At 36.6% G+C, this 20,637-nt stretch overlaps 1 protein-coding gene and 1 pseudogene across 2 annotated transcripts in view; both read left to right on the top strand.

Moving 5' to 3' along the window:
* The window catches only part of STRN3 (striatin 3), a 113,782-nt gene that overhangs the window by 21,308 nt on the left and 71,837 nt on the right, over nucleotides 1-20,637 (top strand). The gene's annotated exons all lie outside the window — the stretch shown is intronic.
* On the top strand, nucleotides 8,942-9,658 carry LOC123820496 (annotated as a pseudogene).

The raw sequence follows: 20,637 nt of genomic DNA, 5'->3' as shown, positions 1-20,637 counted from the left end.
TGAATAGATAAGTGAAATAAGACAGGGAAAAACAAATACTATATGATCTCAATTAGTATGTAGCATTTAAGAAGGAAAAAAACCCCATCAGTCTTGTGGTTGCCAGAGGTTGAGGGTGGGTGAGGGAGAATGTGAAGAAGGTGGTCAAAAGGTACAAACTTCAGTTATAAGGTAAATTAGTAGTGGGAATATAATGTACACCATGATGACTATAGTTAACACTGCTGTATGATATATATAGGAAAGTTGTTGAGAGAGTATATCCTAAGAGTTTTCATCACAAGGAGAAATTTTTTAAAGAATTTTTTCTACATGAGAAGATACAAGTTAGCCAAACCTAGAGTGGTAATCATTTCACAATTAATGTAAATCAAGCTATCATGCTGTATCCCTTAACTGTGTATGTCAGTTACTTCTCTATAAAACTGGAAAAAAAACTTTGTATTGACTGTTGTAATAAAAATCCTCCTAATTTGTTTTGTAAGTTGAAAGTCTGGCAGAATGCCATTAGTAGAGTATAAGTAAGTATATATTATGGACTAATCATGATCTACTTGGTAACTCCAACAGTTATTAGATGCCTCTTTGGGTCAGACACTACTTGTAGTTTACTCTTTCTAATAGAGGAATATAAGTGTGAATAAAAATAATTACAATGAATTGAGCTGAGTACCAATAAAAGTTTTGAATGAGTCTTTACTCTTGAGAAGATACTTCACTAATTTGAATTTATAATCTTAATAAAACATTATTTATGAACATAAGTTTTCTTCTAATTATCATATATCTGCATATGTCATTAAACCTTCCACAGGTTTTTTTTGTTTTTTTTTTTTTAAATTCCTTACTTCCCTTATTCCTTCCTGACTTGCAGTTGCCAGACATTGTTGTAAATGCTTGGGATATAACTGTGAGCTAAATCGCCAAATATCCCTGCTCCAATAGAACTTAGATTCTTGTGGGGTTAGGGGTGCGGAGGAAGGGTGGGAGGAGACCAACAATACGTGAATAACTTATTGAGAAATTGTATGAATAAGAAAATATTGTTAGAAAGTGATGTGTTAAGGTAAAAAGAAATAGTATAGGAGGGTAAAGGGATTGGGAGTATATGGGGATGTGCAGCAGTTCATAACTTAAAGCAGTGTTTAGGATAGCTCTCATTGAGATTATGGCATTTGAGCAAAGATTTGGCAAAGCAGTTACATGAATATGTGTGGAGGAAGAATTCACTGGCATTGCAAATAGCTAGTGTACAGCCTTAAGGCAAGTGGAATTGCACATTATTTGTCTTTTTTGTGACTGGCATATTTCAATTATAATGTTTTTTTCCTTTTGAAGGCTGAATAATATTCCACTGCAGCACATACTGCTGTTTTGTTTATCCTCTGTGATGGGCATTTGTGCTGTTACACTACTTTGCTATTGTGAATAGCGTTACTAGGAACATGGGTGTGCAAATGTCTCTTTTGTACTATGCTTTGAATTCTTTTTGGATATATACCTAGAGATGGAATTGCTGGATCATGACAATCATATTTTTAATTTTTTAAGGAACTACCATACTGTTTTCCATAGTGCCTGCACGATTTTATATTCCCATCAAGAGTTCACAAGAGTTTCAGTTTCTCTATGTCCTTATTTCTTTGTTTTTTTCAGTAGTAACCCAAATGGATATGAGGTGACATTTCATTGTGGTTTTGATTTCTGTAATATGTCATCTTAAACATCTTTTCATATGCCGCCTATTTGTATTGTCACCTTTGGGTGATAAATGCTTTTTGAAATTTTTTTCTCATTTTTAGTTGTTTTGTTGTTGTTACCTAGCTTTCCCTATACTATTATCTCCATTGTTCAAGAATGACCAAAAGTCAAGACTTCTGGCCAAGGTGGAAGCATAGGTAGACATACTGTGCCTCCTTGCACAACCAAAATAAGGACAACAAAAATTTAGAAACAAGAAAACAACCAGTACTGACAGAAAATTGAACTGTATGGAAGTTTGACAACCAAGGAGTTAAAGTAGACACATTCATCCAGACTGGTAGGAGGGGTGAAGTTGGGCGGCTGGGTGGAGAGGACTCACCTCAAAGTGGCGTCTGGCAGACCCCAGGTGCGCAAGGCGGCTGGCAGGCTAGGCGGTCCCACATTTGGGCACAGATAAACTAGGTGAAAATGGGAAGCGAGACAGACCGGCAGCCCAGGGTCCCAGCTTAAGGAAATAAAGCCTCAAAACACTGATTGAAAACACCTGTGGGGGGGGTTGCGGTTCTGGGAGAGACGCCCAGCCTCACAGGACAGTTTGTTGGAGAGACCCACAGGGTCCTAGAACCTACACAAACCTTCCCCCCAGGGAGTCAGCACCACAAGGGCCCAGTTTGCTTGTGGGAAGCAGTGGAAGTGACTGAAAACCGACAGAGAGCAGAGCAAGTGCCATTGTTTCCTCTTGGACCCCTCCCCCACATACTGCATCACAACCCAGTGACATGGGTTGCTCTGCCCTGGTGAACACCTAAGGCCCTGCCCCTCACTACGTAGCAGGCGCCATCGAGACCAAAAAAAAAAAAAAGGTCCAAACAAAAGAACAGATCATAGCTCCAGAAAAAATACAACTAAGTGACAAAGAGATAGACAGCCTATCAGATGCACCATTCAAAGCACTGGTGATCAGGATGCTCACAGAATTGGTTGAATTTGGTCGCAAATTAGATGAACAAAGGCTATGCTAAGTGAAATAAAGGAAAATGTACAGGGAACCAATAGTGATGGAAAGGAAACTGGGACTCAAATCAATGGAGTGGACCAGAAGGAAGAAAGAAACAACCAAACAGAAAAGAAAGAAGAAACAAGAATTCAAAAAAAATGAGGAGAGGCTTAGGAACCTCCAGGGTATCTTTAAACGTTCCAACATCCGAATTATAGGGGTTCCAGAAGGAGAAGAGGAAGAGCAACAAGTGGAAAAGTTATTTGAACAAATAATAAAGGAGAACTTCCCCATTCTGGCAAGTCCAGGAAGTCCAGGAAGCTCAGAGAGTCCCAAAGAAGTTGGACCCAAGGAGGAACCCACCAAGGTATATCATAATTACATTAGCCAAGATTAAAATGAAGGAAAGAATCCTAGAAGCAGGAAGAGATAAGGAGATGGTTACCTACAAAAGTATTCCCATCAGACTGTCAGCTGATTTCTCAAAAGAGACCTTACAGGCAAGAAGGGGCTGGAAAGAAGTATTCCAAGTCATGAAAGGCAAGGACCTACGTCCCAGATTGCTCTATGCAGCAAAGCTTTCATTTAGAATGGAAGGGCAGATAAAGTGCTTCTCAGAGACGGTCAAGTTAAACGAGTTAACTTGACCACCAAGTTAACATCATCACCAAGCCCTTGTTTTATGAAATGTTAAAGAGACTTATCTAAGAAAAAGAAGATAAATATGTAGAGTAAAATGACAGCAAACTCACAGTTATTAACAACCACATCTAAAACAAAAAGAAAAACAAATGAAGCAAACAACTAGAACAGGAACAGAACCACAGAAATGGAGATTACATGGAGGGTTAGCAACAGGAGTGGGAGGAGGAGAGAGGGGGTAAAAGTACAGAGAATAAGTAGCATAGATGGTAGTCAGAAAATAGACAGGGGAAGGGTAAGAATAGTATGGGAAATGTAGAAGCTAAAGAACTTATAAGTATGACACATGGATATGAACTAAAGGGGGAATGTGGGTGGGAGAGGGTGTGCAGGGTAAAAGGGAGTGAAGGGGGAAAATGGGACAACTGTAATAGCATAATTGATAAACTATATTAAAAAAAGAATGACTAAAAGGGTTCATAAATATTTTTAGTATCTGTAAATTATATATACTGATATAATCAAATACAGTTTGTTAGTGGTATTTTTTTAAATATTTCATTTATTTATTTTTAGAGAGGGAAGGGAGGGAGATAGAGAGATAATATGTATATATAGAGAGAGAAACATCAATGTGTGGTTGCTGGGGGTTATGGCCTGCAACCCAGGCATGTACCCTGGCTGGGAATCGAACCTGGAACACTTTGGTTCCCAGCCCACGCTCAATCCACTGAGCTACACCAGCCGGGGCTGTTAGTGGTATTTTCTAATAAGCCCTTTCACAGTGTGGCTTCTGCTAACCTTCCAGCTTTATCTCCCTTGTATCTCTTCCCCTTCTCATTCTATTCCCCTTCCCCTCAAAGATATATAGGCATATCTTGGAGATGTTGCAGGTTTGCTTCCAGAAAGCAAGCATTGCAATAAAGTAAGTCGTAATCTTTCTGATGGTGGAGGGTCTTGCCTTCAATTTGTTTGTTTGTTTGTTTAGATTTTATTTATTTTTAGAGAGGGGGGAAGAGGGAGAGAAACTTTGATATGAGAGAAAAATAGTGATCAGTCGCCTCTGGCATGCACCTCTGCCGGGTACTGAACCAACAGCCCAGGTGTGTGCCCTGGGTGGGAACTGAACCGGCAACCTTTTGCTCTGTGGAATGACACCCAACCAGTGGAGCCACACTGGCCAGGGCTTGCCTTCAATTTAAAAAAAAAAAATACAGCAGCTGTGAAGTTCAATAAAGTGAAGAGCAGTACAATGAGGTATGCCTGTAAAGTTTCACTCACACTTTGTTATCCTAAACTGGTAAAATTAGTGTATCCTCTTTGCCCTTCAGGCCTTTGCCCATGTTGTTTTGTACACATGGAACACTTCCTCCCCTGTTTGAATTGTCTTTGCACCTCTTTAGTTCAAAGCTTAGCTCTCATTTTCTCTGGGACACCATCTTCAAGCCTGCAAATGTAAATTAGATTCTTTTCCTATGTGGTTAAATGTTCCTTTATCATAACGTTTATGAAGCTGCATTTTGCTTGCATATTCTGTTTGCTATCTTTCCTACAGTAGGGTATAAATTGTGAGAGTAGGGATTATATTGGCGTTGTGCATCATTGTATCCCCAGAGCAGTAGGAGGCATTCAATAAATAATTGTTTCAAGAATGAACATTAGTACTAATATTATTTCAACGTTAATATGTGCAATGCACTATGACTGATACAAAGTTGAACACAAGTTCTTTTAATTAGCAAATATTTGACCCTGTCCAAAAGGTCCATGAAGACATTTGGTCCTCACCAAAAGATCCATGGAGACATTTGCTCCGTGGTTAACATAAATTCTGCTCTGCAATCCTGCTAATTTTGAAGCCTGGCTCATATACCTAGTCCCATGTTTCATTGCTAGCTAGGCTACCCAAGCAAGAAGAGTGGCTATTGGCAGTATAGCCACTACACAATTATTGGACCATAAAACATGACAATTTTAATGTTGTAATCTGCTAAACCAAAAGTGAAATCAGTGTTACATAAACCAAGAGATGTCTCCAAAGTATGGATGTTTTGGACAGGATCAAACACCCTGCAATGGTTCCTTTATTCAGGCAATTTAAAATCTTACGGAGGAGAGAGGAGTTTCCTCTTCCTTTGTCCTACTCTACATCACTTTTTGTCTTTAATCCTCACCCAAGAATGTGTTTATTGATTTTTATAGAGAGAGGAAGGGAAGGAAAGAGAAACATCTATCTGTTACCACCTATTTGCATCCTGATTGGGGATTGAACCCACAGCCTAGGATGTGCCCTGATTGGTAATTGAACCGTCAACCTTTTGGTGTATGAGACAATGCTCCAACCAGGTGAGCCACCATTCAAGGCTATGTCACCTTTTAATAGTGAGAACTGCAGGCTGTTAAAAGATGAACTAAAGCATGTTAAAAATTTTAAGGGTTTATTTAAGAAAAATTGATCATGAATTGAGCAGCAACAAACCAGAAGCTAGTAGGAGCCCTCCGAGAACAGGAGACAGGAAATACTTAAAGAGAAGAGGGAGATGCTGAGCTATTGAATTGCTTGATTGGCTATAGCTTAAGTGGAAAGCGTAGTTGACTGTGATTGGTTATCCTTAGGTTTGATTTGTTAACCTTGAGGCATTACATACAGACTTAGGTTTTAGGTTGCTTATGTAGGCTACTAAGGCATTAAAACCAGCTCAGTCTAATGGCCTCCTTGTTTATTTTAACCAGGTAAATGATATGATCATACTTGGTTAAAGGCTGATGAAAATAGAGCCTAGGAATACTGCTGACTTAACCCTGAAGCAGCTAATTAGATAGTGGTCAGTGTGTTTTCTGTAAGGGGTAAGATAAGTTATAATTATTTTAATCCTAATTTCTTCCTTTTTCATTACTGTCACAGATGAAATCTGGGTAGTGTCACTTTTAGGGAGCCAGCTAAGGTCACACTTTCTGGTACTTTCATATACTTACAGGTTAAGGAATGTTCTCTCTCTCTCTTTTTTCATCAAACGTATGGTATCTTAAGAGCGACAGCACCCTGAAAGCCCCTGCTAGAGTACTGTGATATGCTGTCACATTACAGAGGTTAGCTCCTAGGCTATTGAGTCTGGACTTTTGGTTTTGGTTTCTTTTTGTTTTGTTTTAAACGATGTACAAAATATATAACTCCTTTCTTAGTTTATAGTCTCTTGTCTTGTGCCAACTCCAATTTCAGGAATAATTTATCAAGTTTTGTATTATGTTATATGTCTTATGGTAAAACTATAAATAAACATAAATCCTAACATGGATCATTGTTACGTATGTTTATGTAAGGATCTGAAGGATTTTCTTTGATGGCATATGTTCGTATTTTTTTTTTAAAAAAATGTATGAACTGTGAACAGCTAGCACTAAAGATCAAGTATCTTATCTTACAAATAATGAACAATAGTCTTCCTGAATTGCATTCAGTTTTTAAAGAGTTGAAGATAGTTCCATAAAAAAGAAACACATTGTAGGAATTTCTGTATGCCTGGGTCTCATCTATTCATATTAGTAAGTATCCATTACTTTTAAAGTGTACAACACATTAAGCTATTAGAGTCCCAGTGCCAAAATTGCATTAGCAGTATACTCCATTTAATTGTTGTATTTATGTATCGTTTTAACATCACTAATAAGAAATCAGGTGAATAATTTTTCTTTTAGATATTTAAAAGCCATCCTTCTCAAAAAGATAATTGTTACTTAGTAACAACTAAGTTTTACTTATCAAGGATTTTTCATGGAGAAGAGTAAATTTTAAAAGTTTTATAGGTCTTGTGGGAAGATGTTATTGAATTGTAGGGAAATAAAGTCCAGATCATCTGGCCATATTGATGGCTGTGGTAGCTCTGGACCAAATCAGAGACGTTCTATTGGGGAAATTTTCAATAAGTAATAGTGTCTGATAGGCGATTAAGGGCATTTCCAAAAAACATTATTGTTTTCTTCATTGACTTTCTTAATGTACGTTAAATATATGCATATATCAGGGATTCTGTTCAGGTTTTTTCTTCCCTTGGAAATTTAAAACTTTTGATTAAATAACTGTACATGGCCCTGGCTGGCGTAGCTCAGTGGATTGAGCATGGGCTGCGAACCAAGCATCGCAGGTTCGATTCCCAGTCAGGGCATATACCTGGGTTGCAGGCCATGACCCCCAGCAACTGCACATTGATGTTTCTCTCTCTCTCCACACCCCCTTCCCTCTCTAAAAATAAATAAATAAAATCTAAAAAAAAAAGGAATGCTTACTTATATAAAAATAAATTAATAACTTCATGGATAGGATTTAGTATTATAACAAAAATGTGGGTATAAACACTTAACTCTTAAATTATGATTCTTTTGGCTTATTCATGCTCAGTTTCTTAAATGTCTTAAATATATTCTTAATTTTGATCATTAATGATCATTGGATAATTAACAGACTAGATAAACAGAACTTCTGGGATCACAGACATTCCTATTGAACCAAAGTGAAAATTTCCTTTATGCTTGTGGAAAAACCTGCATTTTAGAAAAGAATGTCATTTATCCTAGATGAATTAAGTAGTTCTGGGTTTGTGATTCAGGTAGAGATTGTATCTGTGTTCCCATATTTTATAGTTGAGAAAACTGAGAAACTGTAATTATTACTTCATTCATTCATTAAGCAACAAATATTAAGTTTTTACATATGCCAGGCGCTGTTCTGAGTAATAGGAATATATCAGTGAACAAAAGACAAATATTCATACTTTTATGGAATTACATTCTGGTAGTATTTGTCTAATTAGTGGTAAAACAAGGACAATTGATTAGGTTTAGTATTCCAATGTCCTTAGTATGAAAGTGGGCTGGCAACTATTTTTCATCCTGCCTGCCAATTCAAATAATTTTATTATGGCCAGCTAGAGCCTATGTTTTGTTAAGAACTCCTTTCTAACTCTGAGGCAGAGTTACTGATGTCTGCTTTTGGTTTGGGAGGGGGGCTGGGAGCATCCTGAGATTATCAACCCTGCCCATATCTCTCTAGCTGATTTTCTTTCCCAATTCTTTTAAGCAGCTTTTTATCTTTAGGTTGGTGAACAGGACAAGGTACTGTGGAGTGAGTGAGACTGCATGGTTCAAGTTTTATTGCCTCCACTGCCATTCTTGTGATAGTAACCAAGAGGTTACTTAACCTCTTTGGCTCTTCAGTAAAAGTGAGGGAAGTAATACCAAGTCATAGGATCATTGTGTGGAGTAAATAAACATACACACTTAAATACTTAAAACTGTTTGGTGGGTAGCACACCTGACAAGAATTTGTGATGTTTATTCTTCCAGCTTTTCATTTACAATTCTGAAGTGAAAGGGTCTGAAAATCAAAAGGTTTCTGTTAACTATTGGATGGCAGACACTTTACCTGAAGTGACTTGAGGCTATTAACCATCTTTATCACATTTGCTGAAAACTCCTATTTGGTTGATTTTGTTGCTGCCACAATTTGCATTGGATAAGGTGTTATGTAAAATGTGGTATATACACTTTACTGATAATTTCCAGGTGGTGTGATCATGGGGAAGCAAAAGGAAATAAACAATCATGAAGCAAATGCTTAGTCTGAGAGATCAGAGGCTCATGAGATAGTCAAGTGTGTAACATCCACATAGCTGCTGAGTTGAGTACACTGGTGAATGGTTTGAGAATTGAACATCTAAGTGTTCCCCTCATTCCGTTTTATTGTACCTTATCTACCATGTCGTATTTAAGCCTCCTAATAGTTCTGTGAATAAATAAAAGGACATAATAAAACCTAAAAAGAAAGAAAAGAAAGATCCTAGTGCTCTGAAGGAAAGAGAAGTCCCCCAATATTTTTCTTTCCTATTCTTCCAATATAACACACAGCTGGGCCCACCTTACCACATCCTGGTTGATACCGACTTTATCAACTTTTCCATCAAGGCTAAACTGAACTTAGTGCAGTGAATGGACTGTCTCTATGCCGAGTATATACCTTGTATAATTGACTGGGTAATGGCTGAAATTGAGAAATTGGGGTAGAAGTATCGAGTGGCTCTAAGGGTCACCAAGGATCCAGGATTTGAACTATTACTATGCACACACAAAGGAACCTATGCAGATTACTGTTCAGTACAGAGAATAACTCAGCACAAGTGTTACATTATGGCCACAGTTGACCAGGACCTTAAATGAAGAATCCGGAAGATCCCTGGAGTTAACATCCTGTACATTTCTAATCACAGGTACAACATTGAGCGGATTCCAGATGATTATGGAGCCCCTCGGTTCTAATGCTTAAAGGATAAGGATGGAGTTCCTCTGCTTTTTTTCAACTAACTTTCTTTCTTGCCAGTTTATTAAACATGCTCCAGAATGGGTTATTATTGCTCCACTCACCCATTTGCTTTCTTATGAGCTAAGTATGGTTAAATACACTCACTTGTTAATGTTGCTTTGAAAAATAAAAAATAATAATTTCCAGAACACATTTGGCTTACAGGATTTTGTGAAGGAATGTGAACTGCTAATAGTGAAAATCATATTCATAACTGTACTAAAAATGCTTTGAGTTTTAAGAGAAAGAATAATAAGTTAATCTAAGTTATTTTTGAAAACTTGCTTGTGAAGTTTTTTATTTGTAATTTGTTTTTGCATCCAAGTACTATCCAGCCCCGACCCTGCTTAGTTTTGGAGATCAGACGAGATCGGGTGTGTTCAGGGCAGTATGGCCATAGACTGTAATTTATTTATGTTTATTATAAAATTTGAAGTATCTTTTGGGGGCTTAAGAAATGGTTTCAAGAAACATACCAGTCTTAAGAATGTAAGTAACAAGAAAGATGGTTTTTCCACTCTAACTGTGAAGAGCTGTGAAAACCATTTTGTTATTTTTTGATAAAACAGTAATCTTTCATTTAGTCAACATTCTCATTATTGGCTTCCACAAAGAATCAATCTCGTCAGCAGAAAAAAAAGAAGAGCTGAAAGTCACTTATGTAAAAGGCTTTTACTGCTTAGTTTTTGAAAAATTTATACCCACCCATAGTCCAAAAATAATTTTATTCTTTTCAAAGATACATACATAACAATAAAACATGTTAAAAGTAGCAGAGTACATTTATTATTAGCTTAGACATAACTTGATTGGTTTAAAGCAAACCAATTATTGCCATGTAAAATGACATTGGGATTTTAGAGAATAGTGCTGGTGTTTTTATTAAATGTATAGAATTAAGTTTTTGTTATAAATAGAAGACATTAAAGGTTTTATTTGCATCTGGAAATGTTAGTGTTTTTTTGGTGTATCTCTTTTCCCTGCAATTCTTAACTAGCTATAAAATTGGAAAATGAAAATTTTTACAAAAAATTTTTACAAAATTTTTACAATGAAAATTTTTAAAATCTGCTATTTCCAAGCAGATTTTTTTTTTGATGTTTAATTTTGTTTTTTGATGACCCACCAAATTTTTTTGCGGTGGGTGCATCATTTTACATTCCCCACTAGCAAGGCAGGTGAGTTCCAACTTCTCCCATGTCCTTGCCAACACTTAACTGTTCTCCACTTTTTAGTAGCCATCCTACTGGACATAAGGTGTCATCTTATTGTGTTGCCTTTTTTTTTTAACTTTTTATTGAAATTACTGGGATGACATTGGTTAGTAAAATAGGTTTCAGGTGTACAATTCTATAACACATCATCTGTATATTGTATTGTGTGTTCATCACTCCAAGTCAACTCCTTCCATCACCATATATTCCCCTTATATCCTCTTCTACCTCCCTTCCTCCCACTGCCCCTTGCTTCCGGTCATCACCATACTGTTGTCTGTATCTGTGAATTTATTGTTTTTTGTTTTTTTCCCCCTTAATCTCCTCACCTTTTCCATTCAGTCTCCCAACCCTTTTTCCCTCTGATGGCTGGTAGACTGTTCTTTATGAATCTGTTTTTGTTTTGTTATTTTATTTTGTTCATTAAATTCCATATATAATTGAAATCATATGGTACTTGTCTTTCTCTGGCTGGCTTATTTCACTTAGCATAAGGCTTTCCAGGTCTATCCATGCTCTTGGAAAGGGTAAGATTTCCTTCTTTCATGACCAAGTAGTATTCCACTGTGTAAATATACCACGCTTTTTTTTTTTTTTCCTGTTTTTGATTCCAGAAAGAGAGGAAGGGGTTGGGGGGGGAGGTGTGGGGAGGAAGGAGAGATGGAGGAGGGGAGGGAGAGATGGGAGAAACACCAATTGCTTGCCTCCTGTATGTGCCTCAATCTCGCAGGTATGCGAGATTGCGACCCTACTCGCAATCTACGCGTGTGCCTTGACTGTGAGTCTAACGAGACCTGTGCTCCAATCAACTGAGTCACAGGACAGCCAGGGCCATGCCACAGCTTTTTTTATCCACTCATTTGCTGATGGACACTTGGGCTGCTCCCAAATCTTGGCTATTGTAAATAATGCTCCACTGAACATTGGGATGTTTATATGCATTTGAGTCAGTGTTGCAGTTTCTTCAGATGTGTTCTTAAAAGTGGGATAATGGTGTGTCAAAAGGCAGTTCCATTCTTAACTTTTTAGGTATCTACATACTGCTCTACACAGTGGCTGCACCAGTCTGTATTCCCACCAGCAGTGCAAAAGGGTTCCCTTTTCTTCACATCCTCCCCAGCACTTGTTTGTTGATTTTTTGATGATAGCCATTCTGATAGGTGTGTAGTTTATTCTTCTTGAGAAGAGTATGCCTTTTGCATGCACCTCGTTAAGTGGGAAGCTGACTGTGCTTGCATTACTAGATAACTATTACAAAGATTTCTGTGTAGTGAATCGACACTCTGAATTATGAGGCTAAATGTGTGTGTGTTTTTAAATCTTAAGTTCCTTGATTCTATTAATTAGCTAGGTTTTGAAACCTTTGTAAATATGATTTTTTTGTAGTTTTATATAAAATGTCAGTGGGCCAGCTGACTGTATATTTACAGCTGAATCTTGTTTAACCTGAAGTATTTAAGTGCTTGGAATAGAATCATGTATAATTTTAGTCCACCATTAAGGGGAAAGGGTATTAACATTTGTTAATAGCCTACTATTTTTAATAGTGGAGTTAAGAATTTATTAATTGCTATAGCCCGATTTTGCTTTTAATTTGCTTTCAACTCTAAAGTATTTAACACTTTTTTGTTAATTCAAGTTGTGTAATGGTGTGTAACTTCTAAATATTTCTTAGTTTTTCAAAAAGTTCTAAAGACAGTCTTAAAATCATTAAATAAAACTCACCTTTATCTGGTGTTTGCACTTAGTTTAAATTTTGTTTAAAATAAAATCAATTTTGTTAAGTAATTTCTTTGTTTTAGGCAAAAAAATTATTTTAGAGACATTGGAAACTACAGTAATTGTGAAATGTTAGGCTAATATTAGCAGAATCAGTGTTGATTGTTTTTGCACTGGTGACCTCTAGTGGCCTTGAAATTAAGTGATCTGTCAATATCAAATAATTTTTTTTAGATTCTCATGTTATAAACACATGCTGATTGTTCAGTAATCTGAGGTGATAAATAAAATATGGTTCTAATGAGTAACTTTACCTGTATTCAAAGGAAGAAAACTTACTTTAAAAATCACTGAATTAACTGAGATTGGATATGGAAACAAATTTACAAAAATTCATTTTTGCCCATATAATATGTTTGTGGTAATGAATTTCAAGTTAATCATCTACTCTTATACTCTTGAAGTGAAATAATTAGAAACATATTCAAACTTGTTGAATTTGTCAAATAAAACACAAAAACATGTGGTTCCTAAAAAAGTCCTTTTAATGAAGTTACTATGTTTATTATTGTAGAACCTTTTTCTTCTCTTAACTGAAGAACCTAGATCTTTGACCATATCTTCATAATAAAAACATACCTTTTTAAAATTAAAAAAAATTTTACTGACTTTTAGATAGAGGGGAAGAGAGGGAGAAAAAGACATCAGTTTGTTGTTCCATTTATTTGTGCATTCATTGGTTGATTCTTGTTGTGCCCTGATCGAAGATCAAACCTGCAACCTTGGCGTGTTGGGATGACACTCTAACCAACTGTGAACTACCTGGCCAGGGACAAAAATACACTTCTTAAATATAACCCTTAAGAGCTAGATTAATTTTTAAACATTTTAAAATTGTGAAATATAATTTGTATACAGGAAAATGTATGAAACACTGCACAGTTTAACCAGTTATTATAAAGAGAACAACCATGATATCATTCTTAGAGAGGTCAAGAAATAGAGCCTTTCCAGCACCCCAGAAGTCTTACATCCTGTCTCTTCTAAATCACCACTGCCTACTTCCCATATAAGGGTAACCACTATCTTGACTTTTTGCAGCATCGTTTCCTTGCTTTTTTTTTAATGTTACCTTGATACATTATGTAAGTGTGCATTGCTCATTAGATTAGTTTTGTCTGATAGTGAACTTTCTATAAATGGAATCATATTGAATGTTGTCTTTTGTGTCTTGCTTTTTTCTTAATGATGTTTGTTCATCTGCATTGTATGTAGCTCTGTAGTATTTCATTGTACTAATACACCACAATTTGTGTTTTCTAATTGATACATATTTAGATTGTTTTGCAGTTTTTGGCAATTGTAGAAAATGGTCCTGGGAATATTTTATTATAGGTCTCATATACACACACATACCTGCATTTCTTTTGGATATATATCTAGGGATTTTTTTTTTGTTTTAATGTATTTATATCTTCAACTTTAATGGATAATATAAAACTTTATCATAGTGGCTATACCAATTTATGGTCTCATAAATTCTTTATTGGAGTATCTGTTGATTTATACCTTCTTCAACAAAGGGTACAGTTAGATTTTTAAAAATTTTAGCCAATCAGGTATTTTGTTATTTTTTTCATATTTTTAATTTATATTTCTTTTTATAAAGGTTTTATGTATTTTTAGAGAGGGGGGAAGGGAGGGAGAAAGAGAGGGAGAGAAACATCAATGTATGGTTGCCTCTCACGTGGCCCCTGCGGGGGACCTGGCCTTCAACCCAGGCATGTGCTCCAACTGGGAATCAAACTAGCGACCCTTTGGTTCACAGCCCATGCTCAAATCACTGAGCTATATACCAGCCAGGGCTAATTTATATTTCTCTGAGTACTATTGAGGTTGAGAACTGTTTTATATCTTGATTGACCATTTTGATAGTTTGTGATCTTGTACTGTAAGTCTTTTTATAATATCTCCATCAGGATGTCTTTTTTTTAAAAGTGGTATGTCATTTTGGGTATTGGATAGAAATTTTTTGTTTATGAGCCCATTCTCAGCTATATGTGTATGTTTTACAAATACCTTCTTTCATCTGGTTTTCCTTTTTGTAAAAAAGACTTCTTATTTTTTAAATTGTATTTCACTCATTATGCTATTACAGTTGTCCCAATTTTTCTGCCTTTGCCCCCCTCCCCCCACCACCCTCCACTCCTTCAGACAATCCCTACACCATTGTTCATGTCCATGGGTCATGTGTATAAGTTCTTTGGCTACTCCATTTTCTGCACTGTATTTTATATCCCCATGGCCAGTCTGTAACTACCTGTTTGTACTGCTTTAATCCCCTTACCTCTTCACCCGTCCTCCCACACCCCCTCGCATCTGACAACCATCAAAACACTCTCTGAACCCATGATTCTGTCTCTGTTCTTCCTGTTTGCTTAGTTTTTTACATTCAGTTGTTGATAGATATGTATTTATTGCCATTTTATTCATAGTTTTGATCTTTATCTTAAGTCCTTTTGACATTTCATACAATAATGGTTTGGTGATGATGAACTCCTTTAATTTTTTCTTGTCTAGAAAGCTCTTTATTTGCCCTTCAGTTCTAACTGATATCTTTCCTGGGTCCCTCCTTTTCATAACTTGGAATGTTTCTTGCCTGTCCCTTCTTGCCTGCAGAGTTTCTTTTGAGAAATCAGCTGACAGTCTTAAGGGAACGCCTGTGTAGGTGACTATCTGCTTTTTTGTTGCTGCTTTTAAGATTCTCTCTTTATCTTTAACCTGTGGTAATTGTGATGTGTCTTGGTGTGATCTTTTTTGCATCCATCTTCTTTGGGACTCTCTGTACTTCCTGGTCTTGCATGTCTATTTCCCTCACCAAATTAGGGAAGTTTTCTTTCATTATTTTTTCAAGTAGATTTCCAATATCTTGCTCTTTCTCTTCTCTTTCTGGCACCCCTATGATGCAAATGTTGGAATGCTTGAAGTTGGCCCAGAGGCTGCTTATACTATCCTTTTTTCTTTTTTTATTCTCAAAGAGGATATTTTAAAAATATTTTTAAAAAGCTGTGCTAGTCCTGGCTGGGAAGCTCAGTTGGGTGGAGTATAATTTTTTACACCAAAATGTTGCAGGTTTGACTCCCAGTCAGCACACAAACCTAGGTTGTGGGTTTGATTCCTGTCAAGATGTGTGTGGGAGGCAATGATCATTGTTTCTCTCTCTGTCTCTTACCTCCTTTTCCTCTCTCTTTTAAGTCTCTTTCCTCCTCTTCCTCTCTCTTTTAAAAAAATCAATAAACATCCTCAGGTGACGATTAAAAAAAATGTGCTAAAAAGCATTTGACATCTTGCCCGTGTGTAGGTGTACAGTTAGTAGTGTTGAGATAGAACATTTTTATCTGGCAAATCTGAAACATTAAACCTATTAAACAACTAGTAACCACCTTTATACTTAATGTTTCTATCAATTTGACTACTATAGATACCTTGTAAAAGTGGAATTGTACCATATTTGTCTTTCTATGTGTTTCAGTTATTATAGCATAATGTCCCAGAGATTTAGTCATGTAGTATGTGACAGGATTTCCTTGCCTTTTAAGGCTGAATAATATTCCTTTGTATGTACATACCACATTTTGTTCATGCATTTGTCTGTTTGATGGACAGTTGGTTTGCTTCTACCATTTGGCTATTGTGAATAAGGCTGCTATGAACATGAATGTGTAAATATCCCCTTGAAACCTTACTTTCAATTCTTTTGAATATATACCTAGAAGTGGAATTGTTGGGTATACGGTAGTTCTAGTTTTAGTTTTTTGAGGAACCTCCATACTGTTTTACGTAATAGTTAACATGTTAAAAATCCACGAGCAGTATACAAGAGTTCCAGTTTGTCTACATCCTCACCAAAACTTGTTAATGAGTGCTTTATTTTGAAAAAATTTACATTATTACTAGCTGAAATTCATAGTTTAAGGTTCATTGTACATTGTACTGGTGTGTTTTTGACAAATGCATAATGTTATGGAACTACCATTACAACACCATTATAGTATCATACAGAATATGTAGTTTCACCACCCCTGAAAGTTCCCTGTACTTCAACTGTTCTTTTTCCTTTTTACCTACCCACACAACCCCACCAAAAAATAATAAATAAATTGGCTTGGCAACCACTGGTGTTTTTAGCTATCTCTATAGTTATATTTACCTTTTTTAGAATGTCTTAAGTTGGAATCGTGCAGAATGTAGTCTCTTTATCCTGGCTTCCCTTAGGAATATGTATTTAAGGTTCCTCCCTGTCTTTTCATGGCTTGGTAGTTAATTTCTTTTTATTGCTCAATAATATTCCCATGTATGGGTATACCACAGTTTGTTTATCCACTCACCTGTTCAAGGGTATCTTGGTTGATTCCAAGTTTTGGCAGTGAGGCATAAAGCAATTGTAAACATTCGTGTCCAGAGTTTTTGTGAACACTGGCTTTAGATTTACATAGGTGCCAAATGAACATGATTGGCGGCTTTTATGTTAAAATTATATTTAGTTTGTAATAAATTGCCAGTGGGTCTTGCAAAGTGGCTGTACTATTTTGCATTCTTACTAGCAATGAATGCCAGTTTGTGTTACCACTTCTGGGCAGTTTTTTGGATTTCAGCCATTCCACTGTGTGTGCAATGGTGATGCGGACACCGACCAGCAGTGTCCATGACATTGTGGATGAGACAAGACAAATTCACATGGACTGCCAAGTCCTGTGGAGGAAAAGGGACAGCATGGCCACTCTCTCAAGGGGAGAGCACCCCGACCCTTGCCTTGACAGACTTTTATTGCTTTTCTGGGCACATTACTTTGAGGATGATCCTCATTTACTATGCACAGGTTCACTTTAGGTGGTTACCTTTTACAGAAAACAGAGGAGAGGATGTTGCTAATTACATCACAGAAGAAGGATATTTGCAAATGCAAAGGGAAAAGTGGTTGAACTGGTTACACTCGTTCTGGGAAGGCATAGCATAGGTTTTAGGAAGTTACTTTAAAGATATACAGTAAACGTTTGCTGCCTCAATTCAGGGTGAGGGAGTTTTAGCAAAAAGCAAGTCTCAAAGTGGCTTAGGTATAATGCAGGCCTGATTCCCCATGGGAGGACCTATCCATGAGCATGGATCCTGTGTACTGGAATTTGCTTTCCACTGGCCTTTCTGAGTGGGAGCTGGGCCCATGTCACACAAAACAATCTCCTATACAGTAGTATCACATTGTTGTTTTCATTAATATTTTTCTGATAACAGTGATGTGTGGAGCATATATTTCATATGCATGTTTGCCATCCCTGTATCATCTTTGGTGAGATGTCTCTTCAAATCTTTTGCTTTTTTAAAAATAGGGTTGTTAATAAGAGTTGATTATTAAGAATAGTTGTTTTAAGAAGGCTTTCATATCCCTGGCTGGTGTGGCTCAGTGGACTGAGCGCTGGCCTGAGAACCAAAGGGTTGCCAGTTCGATTCCCAGTTAGGGCACATGCCTGGATTGTGGGCTAGGCTCCCCCATGTGGGATGCGCGAGAGGCAACCACACTTGGATGTTTCTCTCTCTCTCTCTAGCTCCCTCCCTCCCTCCCTCCCTCCCTCTCCCTCTCCCTCTCCTTTCCTGTCTAAATATAAATTAATACAATCTATTAAAAAAAAAGAATGCTTTGATAGTTTGGACACTTGTCCTTTATCACATATGTGTTTTGTAAATATTTTCTCCAAGTCTGTGGCTTGTCCTTTCATTCTTTCAAATTTCTTTTGTAGAACACAACTATTTTCAATGTAATAAAATTGAACTTCCATTTTTTTCCATGGGTCATGCTTTTGGATTTTGTATTTTAAAACTCATCACAAGACCTAGATTTTCTTATGGTGTGTTTTAAAAGTTTTATAATTTTGTACTATACACTTAGTATATTATATATTTAATATAGAGTGAATATCCAAGGTCTGTCCAGAAGGTATCCAGCCACATACTATGAAAAATGGGGACATTTATTGAAGATAAAAAGATACAAGAAACATTGTACATAGGACAATGATGCCTCAGTCCCCTTGAGAGTAGGCACCTTGGGACCTCATACAGTTCTCCCAGTCACCATTAGCTGCCCTGTTTTACTTTTCTGAATCTCATTGAGATTTCCTGAAAGCTCTTCCCTTTCAAAGGTGATTTTAGTTTTGGGAAAAACCAGAAGTCTCAGGCCACCAAAGCTGGGCTGTAGGGGGTCTGAGTTGCCAGGTGATTTGATGTTTTGCCAAACAAATCTGCACAAGAGGAGATGGGTGAGTGGGTCCATTGTCCTGATGAAGCTGCCAATCACTGGTTGCCCATAGCTGCAGCCTACTGAATCATCCAAATAGTTTCCACAGAGAAATGTTCATGCTTAATGCAAAATTTAATGGAGATTCATTGCTCAGCTTGCTCAGACATTTTGAGTGGGATGGCCACAGGGTACACACGCTCACTAAATGGCATCTACCAACCTCACTAACTAGTACAGTGAAGTTGTCATTCACACATATGTATTCCAGTCCACTCTCCTTGGCTGCCTGGTTATGTTAACGTTGTGTAAACCATTCACATTATATTAACAGTGGCTGGATTTTTCCAGACAGCCCTTGTATACACACATAGTATACATATACGTTTATATTCTATACAGAGAGGGAGGGAGGAGCGAGAGATACAGATTGATATAGTAAGTCTTGAGCTCTGATAGTGTCAGCCTTACCACTTTGCTTCTGTTCCCTGTTGTGTTGTTATGAGTCTTTTGCCTTTCTATATCAAGTTTAGAATCAGTTTGTTGATAACCACCAAATAACTGCTAAAATTTTTGTTGGGATTGCATTGAATCTATGCATCAAATTCAAACGAGTTGACATCTCAAAACATTAAGTCTTTCTATTAATATAACATATACATGGAATATTTCTCCATTTATTTAGATCTTTGATTTCATTCATCAGGGTTTGTTTTTTTTGTTGTTTTGTTTTGTTTTTGCTACTTCATATAGCTCTCTATGCATCATTTGTTAGATTTATACCTACATAATTTTTTTTTTTTGCTGCCAATGTAAATTGTATTGGGTGTTTAGCTTTAATATCAAATTCCAGTTTTCATTGCTGACATATGGGAAGGCAGTTGACTTTTGTATATTAATTTCATATCCCACAACCTTGCTATAATCACTGTTAAATCTAGGAGTTTTTGTCATTGTTGTTAATTTTTTAGAATTTCCCATGTAGACGTTCATGCCATCTGCTGACAGTCTTATTTCTTCATAATTGATGTACTTGGGACTTTGTCCTTTAACCTTTCTGTGTTTATATTTAATGTGGGTTTTTTGTAGGCAACATATAATTGTCTTGTTTTTTACCCACTTGGATATTTTCTTTCTTTTAATTGGCTTAAATTCACATCTAAATTACAGTTGGGTTAATATCTACCATGTTTTAAATGTTTACTATTTGTTGTAATAACCCATTCATCTGTTGATGGACACTTGAGTTACTTCTGGGTTTTTAGCTGTTGTGAATAGAGCTACTATTAACATGAACGTGTAAGTATTTCTTTGAGACCATGCTTTCAGTTCTTTTGGAAAGATACCAAGAAGTGGAATCGCTGGCACATATGGTAATTATATTTATTTTTTCAGAAACTGCGCCCTGGCTGGCGTAGCTCAGTGGATTGAGCATGGGCTGGGAACCAAAGTGTCCCAGGTTCGATTCCCAGCCAAGGTACATGCCTGGGTTGCAGGCCATAACCCCCAACAATCGCACATTGATGTTTCTCTCTCTCTCTCCCCCCATCCTTTCCCTCTCTAAAAATAAATAAATAAAATCTTAAAAAAAAGAAATAAATTATTAAAAAAAAAAAGAAAGAAACTGCCATGCTGTTTTCCACCATGGTTGTACTAGTTTACATTTATACCACAATACATAAGGGTTCCAGTTATTTTCAAATCTTCAACACTTGTTTGC

The sequence above is a fragment of the Phyllostomus hastatus genome, unplaced genomic scaffold (genome assembly GCF_019186645.2).
Source record: "Phyllostomus hastatus isolate PE091 unplaced genomic scaffold, TTU_PhHast_1.1 phas_contig_348, whole genome shotgun sequence".
Lineage (NCBI taxonomy): Eukaryota > Metazoa > Chordata > Mammalia > Chiroptera > Phyllostomidae > Phyllostomus > Phyllostomus hastatus.
The sequence above is the reverse complement of the archived record's forward strand: the minus strand, read 5'-3'. Positions and strand labels throughout refer to the sequence as shown.